Source organism: Eschrichtius robustus, chromosome 20, assembly GCF_028021215.1.
Source record: "Eschrichtius robustus isolate mEscRob2 chromosome 20, mEscRob2.pri, whole genome shotgun sequence".
Lineage (NCBI taxonomy): Eukaryota > Metazoa > Chordata > Mammalia > Artiodactyla > Eschrichtiidae > Eschrichtius > Eschrichtius robustus.
Window position 1 is genome coordinate 25,794,908 of NC_090843.1, and position 7,859 is coordinate 25,802,766.

General features: G+C 40.6%; 1 non-coding gene across 1 annotated transcript; it reads right to left on the reverse strand.

Annotated features, from left to right (window-relative positions):
• Positions 1–777: 777 nt before the first annotated feature.
• LOC137755685 (small nucleolar RNA U89) lies at positions 778–1,066 on the reverse strand. The gene has a single exon (XR_011072075.1). It is a non-coding gene; the product is annotated as a small nucleolar RNA U89 (small nucleolar RNA).
• Positions 1,067–7,859: the final 6,793 nt, after the last annotated feature.

Consider the following 7,859-nt stretch of genomic DNA (forward strand, 5'->3'; position numbering starts at 1 on the left):
AAAGATTCTCTTCAAAGGATGTACATTGCAGAATTTGTTGAAATTGGAAGCAAGTAAATGGTAAACGGTTAAATAAATTGTGATATTTTCACTTGATGAAATAAGCAGATATTGTAAATTTCCTTCCTTCCCCCCTTCTTTCTTTCTTTCATTCTTTTTTTTTCAGCTTAAGTAATAAAAATTTATTAAGAATTCCTGGGATGGTGGTTGTGGCTTCCCAACCTCAAGAGAGGAACAACCAACACTAGGAAATCACTGAGAAATCACACAGTCCCAACACCCCTGGCCAACATAGGGAGGAAAGTCATTCCCCTGAAAATGGCTCAGTTCTCATTATTCCAAGAAGTGCTGGGAGGACAGATGCTGAGGGGACCATCACATGTTGCTGGGGGCAGGGTGGGCATGTGCTGGACCCTGAACTGGCTCCTCAAAAACCAGGGGAGAAACAGATCCACTTCTTCTCTGGGGGCCGAGTTCTGGGTCACCAGGCTCATTTCTTACCCTTGATGAGGTTGTCACTTCCCTGGGTGTAGGGAAGTGACCTACACTTCATGCTGTAGGTTCAGCACAAGGTTGTCAGCAGTGAGATAGATACGATTCTGTGATGTGGCGATTGTCTTGGGGATGTTCTGTGCTGCCCAGATCTTGTGCAGTTTTGATGTAGCCTGGGTTCTTGCTCAGTGCTTCTCCGAGGTGAGCACGGTGGGTTCAACAAGACGAAGTCTCAATCCCTGACCCCACCCTTACTACCCCCCTCACCCCAGCCATCCTCTGGGCTCTCAGATCCAAGGCTGCATTAAGGTGGCTCGTGCTTAGCCCTACTTAGGTCCCTACCTGTGAACCCTCCCTACGGGCAGCTGCCAGGAACAGGAGGCAGCATCAGAAATTGAGGCAAGGCCAGTAAAACCATGCTTCTGGTTTTATGTTTTATACTGAGAAAATTTTCATGATGTAAGACATATTTTGAAGATTTAAATGCAGAGCTGTATAGCATTGTGAAAAAAATGGAAAAAAGATTAAAAAGAAAATAAATCAATAGTTAATTCAGTATGGTGTAATAAGGTTGATTTATATTTTTAGGAGTATGTATTAGTTTTGTTTTTTTGTTGTTGTTGTGTTGGGTCTTCGTTGCTGCACGGGTGGGCTTTCTCTAGTTGCAGCGAGCGGGGGCTACTCTTTGTTGCAGTGCGCAGGCTTCTCATTGTGGTGGCTTCTCTTGTTGCAGAGCACGGGCTCTAGGTGTGCGGGCATCAGTAGTTGCAGCACGCGGGCTCAGTAGTTGTGGCTCGTGGGCTCTAGAGCACAGGCTCAGTAGTTGTGGCACACGGGCTTAGTTGCTCAGTGGCATGTGGAGTCTTCCGAGACCAGGGACCAAACCTGTGTCCCCTGCATTGGCAGGTGGATTCTTTTTTTTTTTTTTTAATCTGACTTCAGCCAGATGTACTTTTATTTATTAAAAAAAATTTTTTTTAATTAATTTATTTAATTTATTTATTTTTGGTTGCATTGGGTTTTTATTGCTGCACGCGGGCTTTCTCTAGTTGTGGTGAGCAGGGGCTACTCTTTGTTGCGGTGCGCAGGCTTCTCATTGCGGTGGCTTGGCTTGTTGCGGAGCACGGGCTCTAGGCGTGCGGGACTCAGTAGTTGTGGCATGCAGGCTCAGTAGTTGTGGCTCACAGGCTCTAGAGCGCAGGCTCAGTAGTTGTGGCGCACGGGCTTAGTTGCTCCGCGGCACGTGGGATCTTCCCGGACCAGGGCTCGAACCCGTGTCCCCTGCATTGGCAGGCGGATTCTTAACCACTGCGCCAGCAGGGAAGTCCCCTGGCAGGCAGATTCTTAACCACTGTGCCACCAGGGAAGTCCCTGTATAAGATTTATAATAGCAATATATTAACAATTATGCTAATCTGGAAAGTCTGAACTTTGGACTCGTAGAAAAAATATTTTAAGATTGAGATTTAAGATATCCTGCCAGAATGGTACAGTGGAAAGAATGTGGAGTTTTGAAATCACACAGACTTGAGTTCCTGTCATGGCTCTATCATATAACTAGATATGTCTGTCTCCGAGCAGATTACCACGTCTCTTTTGGCTTTAGTGTAATAAGCTACCATTTACTGAGGCCTCACCATACGGCAAGCATTGGATTAGGTGCATTCACCTGTTATATGATTTAAGCTTGACAACAGCCTTTTCAGTGGATATTATTATCCCCATTTTACAGATTACCCCCATGTTACAGAGCATCTTTTTTCCAGTTTGGCATATTTGGTAAGAGGTAAAGTCAGTATGTGGACCCAGGTCGGTCTGGGTCCAAAGTGCTTAACCATTAGCTCTTGAGTCTCCCTAAAACTGGGGAACCTGTAAAACAGGGTTAATACTACCTACCTTATAGAAATATGAGATAAAATAAATGCCAGGCATAGGTTGGTGTTTGGTGAATAGTCCCTGTCTGTTACTACTCTAGGACAAGTTATATTTTCGTGTGGAAATCCCTAACTTTGTCTACATGTTTTAATTTTTTTTTCACATCCAGATTTGTCACATAGCTCTACTCATAGCTTAACTTCAACATTGTCAAGTTTATCCTGTGACCTGCTGGAAATCAGGTATTTCAGTGCCATGTTTAGGACATGAATTTTGGAGTTAAATAAGCAGGATTCAAATCCTGGCAATGCCACTTACTGCTGTGTGATTTGGGGCAAGGCTCTTAACCTCTCTAATGCTCTGTCATCATCTATAAAAAGGAGATACCCCTTTTTCAACAGAATTGTTATGAGTAAACGAGATAGTACATGTAGAGGTGCTCCTTTAATTACTGAAGTAAAAAGTACTGGTAAACCAGGAGAGGCTGTGGGAAGTGGAAGGAGGTTAGGAAACCTCAAACCCAGACCTGACATCTTGGGGGTTGTACTAGCTGGCTTGGAGGAGGCCCAAGAACTTCTTTGGGAACTCTGAGAGGATTCCTGAGTAGGCAAAAAAGCTTTTTTTTTTATGGTTACAAAATGATTTATTAGAGATATATTTTCTTATTGAGGTATAGTTGACTTACAATGTTGTGTTAGTTTCAGGTGTACAGCACAGTGATTTGGTTCTATATATATATATATATATATATATATGTGTGTGTATATTTGTTCTTTTTCAGATTCTTTTCTCCTATAGATTACTACAAAATATTGGGTATAGTTCCCTGTGCTATACAGTAGGTCCTTGTTGGTTATCTATTTTGGTGTGTATATGTTAATCCCAAACTCCTAATTTATCCCTCCTCCCTACTTTCCCCTTTGGTAACCATAAGTTTGTTTTCTATCTGTGGGTCTCTTTATGCTTTGTAAATAAGTTCATTTATATGGCAAAAAAGCTTTTCATGAAGATGGCAAAGGACAAACTTGTGGATAGTAATACCAGCAGGTCCCTCTTTCCAAAGGCATTTCTGACTCCTCAAATCTACCTCTTCCACCCAGAGTCTTATCTCAGATCTTCTCGCTTTTCCTCTTCCTTTTCACTCTTCCTTTAGGGATTCAGTTTCACTCTTCCTTTAGGAATTCAGTTCAACAAACATTTTTGATCACTTAACAGCTCCAAGCAGTGCACTTGGTGCTGGGGGTACACAGATGAATAGAACCAGTTTCCACACTAAGGAAACTCAGTTAACAAGAAAATAAATAGGCAAATAGATACTAAGAACTAGTATCTTAATGAGCACAACAAGAAAACTTCCTGCAAAGTACAGAGAAGGGAGGTGGAGAGAACCAAGGAAGAACTTTTTGGAAAAAAAAAATTCTGGGCTGAGCTTTGAGGATAAACATATGTTAGCTAGATATATCAAGGGAGAGAGTGAGAATGGATGAAGATATTCCAGGCAGAGTGAATGAGATGTTGAAACACAGGAGAGTTGGTGTGGCCAATTTTAGACCAATCAGTCATGGCCATGGGACAGCAGAAATATGACTGTTATACTCCATTTCTGGCAATATGGCCAGACTAAGTATTCTGAAAATCCTCCTGCTACAACACCTAAAAATGCTGCATAAATATAGCACACATATTTTAAAATGCATAGCCTTGTTTATGACAGCTAAAAGAAAATATATTCTATATTATATCCAAATTACCAATTTCCCACAGTCTGAAAAAAATACCTCCTCTGCCAAATGACCCAGGTGGTGATGATATATTCTGTAACAACAATAGTAACAAATATAAAGGGAGTTTGTTTGTTTTTTTGGGGGGGGCGAGCTTTGGGCATAGATGATTCATGGTGATAAATCCTAGCTTTTAAATGCATAGCTGAGCTCACAAGAAAGTAACGAGAGTCCCTAAGGACGCAAAAGAAAGGGAGAACATAAAATTAGAGCAGTAAACATGTAATATTAAACTGAAGCTGCCATGACTGGGAATATAGTGGGATAGGGAAAGGGGTATCAGTCGCAGAAATTAAGTGGCTTGACTTTTAATCACCCATGGGGACAGAAGGATTTGGGGTCTGTATAAAATAAGGAGTTAAAACTGAAATTTCCAGATAAACCTAAGATCCTCAAAGGGCTACACCCTTTGAAGGGTGGATTTCAAATGTGGACTACCATCCACAAGGAGGTAACAATGAAGCTTGTGTGCCTATTCCTGGCTCTCAGTAGGAAAAGAAAAACAAACAAACAAACAAAAACTTTCCTTAGAATTTATAGTGACAGAACTATATGTTGGGTTTTGGATTCAAATCTATACCCTGGGTCCAGGAATGTCCAGGCTAAGGAACTGATATTGAAAGCCGTTCTAGACAGGGGATGTCCCTGAGATGAAACAATGTAAAACTCCTCTGGACCCATGCAGGATTCTCACAATAAATGAAACGTAATCTCCATAAAGAAACAATCCACAATGAGCGAGGATCAGCAAACATAACAAACAGCAAGAATTTCAGATAACACAATATTCAGATTGCAACTCAACTATAAAAGAGGCAGTAAAGTGTAGTGATTAAGAATATGGACTTTAAACCCAGACTGCCAGGCATTCTAGTCAAGGCATTCTACTTACTATCCAGGTGATCTTGGGCAAGTTGACTAAGTTCTCTGTGCCTCCATTTCCTTATACAGGGTTGTTATGAGGATTAAATGAATTAATATTTATAAAGTACCTAGAACAATGCTTGGCACATAGTGTCACAGATGCATTTGCTATTATTTAAAACAAAGCATGTTTACAATGATTAGGGACATAAGAAAAAATCAAGATGGTATAAAAAAGAACTTGCAGCGTGCCTAGAGCCCGTGCTCCGCAGCAGGAGAGGCCACCGCGATGAGAAACCCGCGCACCACAACGAAGAGTAGCCCCCGCTTGCCACAACTAGAGAAAACCCGCACGCAGCAACGAAGACCCAAAGCAGCCAAAAACAAATAAATAAAAAATAAATAAATACATTAAAACAAAAAAAAAAGAACTTGCAGATTTGAAAAAGAAATGGGGGCGAGAGGGATAAATTAGGAGTTTGGGATTAACATATACACGCTACAATATACATAAAATAGGTAACCAACAAAGACCTACTACTGTATATCATAGGGAACTATACTCAATATTTTATAATAACCTATAAGGGAAAAGAATATATATATATATAAAACTGAATCACTGTGCTGTACACCTGAAACTAACACAGCACTGTAAATCAACTATACTTCAGTAAAAAGCAAAAATAAGTAAATAAATAAATGAATAAATAAATAATAAAAAAGAAATGAACAAAGAAAAAGAAATAAATGAAACAAAAAATTAAAAATATAGTACTTGAAGTTAAGAAAAAACTTAATGGATAGGTTAAACAAAAGATTAATGAGAGCTGAAGGAAAAGTTAGCAAACTGGAAAACAGGTCTGAGAAAATTATTCATATTGAAGCACAAAGAAATAAAAGATCAAAAGTATGAAAAGGAGGTTAAGGGCCATGGAGGGCAAAATGAGAGCTAACATCCACCTAATTAGAATATTAGAAGGAGAGAACAGAGAGAATGGGAAATAATAAATATTGAAATATAATGGTTGAGACGTTTACAGACTGATGAAAAACATGAATCCTATAGTTTAGAAATCTCAACAAATCCCAAGTAGGATAGCTATAAAAAAAGAAAAATCCCATTTCCCATTTTAGTCAAACTACAGACCACTCTACAAAAAGAAGATATTAAAAGTTAACACAAAGAAAAACAATTTGTCTACAATAGAAAGTTTCACTGAGAAGGTAATATTTGAAAAAGTCTTGAAAGAGGGGCAATAAGGTATGAGGATATCTGGGGGAAACATATTCCAGGCAGAAAGAACAGCAAGTACTGTGGCAGAAGAATGATTAACACATTCTAGGAATAGGAATAGACCAGTTTGAATAGAGAGGAGGGAGCAAGAAGGAGTATCACTGGAGATGTAATCAGAGAGATACTGGTGGTGGGAGAGGAGGGCTTGTGAATGTTAGCTTTGTAAGAATTTTGACTTTTACTCTGAATGAAATGGTGACTCATTAGAGGGTTTTGAGTAGAGGAGTGACATAGTCTGATTTCTGTTTTAAAAGGGTAATTCTGAGAAGATAGTACTGACCAGGATAGGCAGGGACCCCAGTTGGAGGTTATTGTAATAATCTAGATGAGAGATGATGTGGCTTGGACCAAGATGGTAGCAGTGGAAGTGGTAAGAAATGATAGGATTCTGGTTTTATTTTAAAAGTAGAGACAACAATTGCTATTAATGGATGATGAGAATGAGAGAATGAGAGCAATTAAGAATGACTCCAAGGTTTCTACCTTGAATAGCTGGAATAATGGAGTTGGAATTAACTGAGATAAGGTTTGACTATGTTTAGAGCAGGATTTTTTTTGGAAAGTGGGATTAGGATTTCAATTTTACCATATTAAGTTTGAGGTGACTGTTATACATTCAAGTGAGGACAAAAAGTAGGCATTTGAATATATGAGTCTGGGGTCCAGGAGAAGTCTGGGCTTGAAATATATATTTGGAAGTCATCAGTAGGTAGTTAGCATTTATCACACCTAGACATATCAGAGCCAAACTGTCAAAAGACAAAGACAAAGAGAGAAACTTCAAAGCAGCAAGAGAAAAATGACTGATCATGGACAAGGGAATCCTCAATAAGATTAACGGCTGATTTCTTTTCTTTTTTTTTTTTTAATTTTTATTTATTTATATTTATTTTTGGCTGTGTTGGGTCTTCGTTTCCGTGAGAGGGCTTTCTCTAGTTGTGGCAAGTGGGGGCCACTCTTCATCGTGGTACACGGGCCTCCCACCATTGCGGCCTCTCCTGTTGCGGAGCACAAGCTCCAGACACACAGGCTCAGTAGTTGTGGCTCATGGGTCCAGCTGCTCCGTGGCATGTGGGATCCTCCCAGACCACGGCCCGAACCCGTGTCCCCCGCACTGGCAGGCAGAATCTCAACCGCTGAGCCACCAGGGAAGCCCCAACAGCTGATTTCTTACCATAAAGTATGGAGGCCAGAAGGTAGTGGGATGACACATTCAAAGTGCTGAAAGAGAGATCCAGTGGTTAGGATTCTGTGCTTTCACTGCCAAGGTGTAGATTCAGTCCCTGGTTGGGGAACTAAGATCTCACAAGCTGCGAGGCATGGCCAAAACAAACAAACAAACAAACCGTGTTAGCCAGGAATTCTATATATAGCAAAAATATCCTTCAAAAACCATAGAAGAGGGCTTCCCTGGTGGCGCAGTGGTTGATAATCTGCCTGCCAATGCAGGGGACACGGGTTCGAGCCCTGGTCTGGGAAGATCCCACATGCCATGGAGCAATGGGCCCGTGAGCCACAATTACTGAGCCTGCGCGTCTGGAGCCTGTGCT